At 45.0% G+C, this 1,969-nt stretch overlaps 1 protein-coding gene across 1 annotated transcript in view; it reads left to right on the top strand.

Moving 5' to 3' along the window:
* Window positions 1–1,969, top strand: part of Crcp (CGRP receptor component) — a 33,409-nt gene that overhangs the window by 19,515 nt on the left and 11,925 nt on the right. The gene's annotated exons all lie outside the window — the stretch shown is intronic.

Genomic DNA, 1,969 nt, shown 5'->3' with positions numbered 1-1,969 from the left:
CTTTCTTTCTTTCTTTCTTTCTTTCTTTCTTTCTTTCTTTCTTTCTTTCTTTCTTTCTTTCTTTCTTTCTTTCTTTCTTTCTTTCTTTCTTTTGTTTTTTCGAGACAGGGTTTCTCTGTGTAGCCCTGGCTGTCCTGGAACTCACTCTGTAGACCAGGGTGACCTTGAACTCAGACATCCGCCTGCCTCTGCCTCCCAAGTGCTGGGATTAAAGGCGTGGGCCACCACGCCCGGCGTGGCTTTTCATCTTTATCCAGAGTTATCTTTAAACACCGTTTGTGTTGAACAGAGCTGAAAGATGAGTCAGACTGAGGAGGAAATGTAGAACTTATCATCAGTGTGGGGATGGTGAAGGTGAAGCCATTCCTCTCCCTTGATGTCCTGTCCCTGGAGAGATGCTCAGTGGTTAACAGCACTTGCTGCCCTTGCAGAGGACGTGGGTTTGGTTGCCAGCACTCACACAGAGCCTCATAACTGTTTGTAACCCAGTCCCAGGGACTCTGATACCCTCTTCTGGAATCCATGTGTAGTGCACATAGTGCACATAGTACACATGGCAGACAAATGCTCATACCCATAAAATAAGATGAAATAAATCTTTGAAGCCCTGTTACCTTTTAACCTCTTCAGTGGGCTGTGTATCTCTTGAGTCAGATGATAATTGCTGTAATCCTGACAAGAGGCGGAGGCAGGAAGATCAGGTATTAAAGTCGTCCTGGGTCTTATACCAAGTTTGATGTCATATGGTAATTACTATCTTCAAAGCCCAGGCTGGCTGGAATTCACTATCCTGTCTCAGCCTCCTAAGTTCTGAGGTCACAGCCTGAGCCACCAAGTCTGAGCCAGAAGCCTGGCTTCTTTTTGTTTTACTAAGATAATTCAAATCTGAGTAAAACTGTATAGTAGCTACCCTTCTCCTTGCTGTGCAAAATGCCTGACAAAACCCATCTGAGAGGAAAGGGTATGTCCATCATGGGGGGTATGTCCATCATGGGGGTATGTCCATTATGGGGGTATATCCGTCATCAGGGGTATGTCTGTCATCGGGGTATGTCCATCATGGGGGGATATGTCCATCATAGGGGGTATGTCTATCATAGGGGGTATGTCCATCATGAGGGGGGTCTGTCCATCATCGGGGGTATGTCTATCATAGGGGGTATGTCCATCATGAGGGGGGTATGTCCATCATGGGGGGTCTGTCCATCATCGGGGGAAAGCATGGCAGCCAGAGTCCGAGGCAGCTGCTCACCTTGCAGCCTCCTTCTGGACTCAAGAGAAGAGCGCTGGTGCTCAGCCCATTTCCTCTTTTTTATTTAATCCAGAGGCCAGCCCATGGGATGGTGGCATCCATATCCCCACCCACCCAATTTACCCAATCTAGAAACTACTACTTAGGCATGTCCAGAGTTTTTTTTTTTTTTTTTTTTTTCCCCCATGGTGGTAATAAATCCAGTCAAGGTGGCAATCCATATTGAGCATCACATACTGTAATCCTACTATCTGAGAATAAGCAGAAGGATCTGTTATAAGTAAAGCTGAGATGCCTCTGTGGGTAAAGATACTTGCTGCCGAGCCTGAACACCTGAGTTTGGTTTTGGAATCCATACGGCAGAAAGAGAAACAACTGCAGATTGTCTTTGAACCTCCACAAGTATGCTGTGTTATTTCACACATAACCAACTGCGAGTGCAAGCACTCACACATGCACTAAATAAATAAATGTTTAAAAATTCTTTTAAAAAGAAATCAAAGCAAACCTGAGCTACTTATAATCTTACTCTCAAAACTGAATTCTTACTCATCTCTAAGCAGTGACTAGCCAATGAAGATAATTTTATCTTTATTTTTTTAGTCAAATTAAGAAAACATGAATTAGCCGGGCGTGGTGGCGCATGCCTTTAATCCCAGCACTCAGGAGGCAGAGGCAGGCGGATTTCTGAGTTCGAGGCCAGCCTGGTCTACAGAG

The sequence above is a fragment of the Mus pahari genome, chromosome 23 (genome assembly GCF_900095145.1).
Source record: "Mus pahari chromosome 23, PAHARI_EIJ_v1.1, whole genome shotgun sequence".
Lineage (NCBI taxonomy): Eukaryota > Metazoa > Chordata > Mammalia > Rodentia > Muridae > Mus > Mus pahari.
The sequence above is the reverse complement of the archived record's forward strand: the minus strand, read 5'-3'. Positions and strand labels throughout refer to the sequence as shown.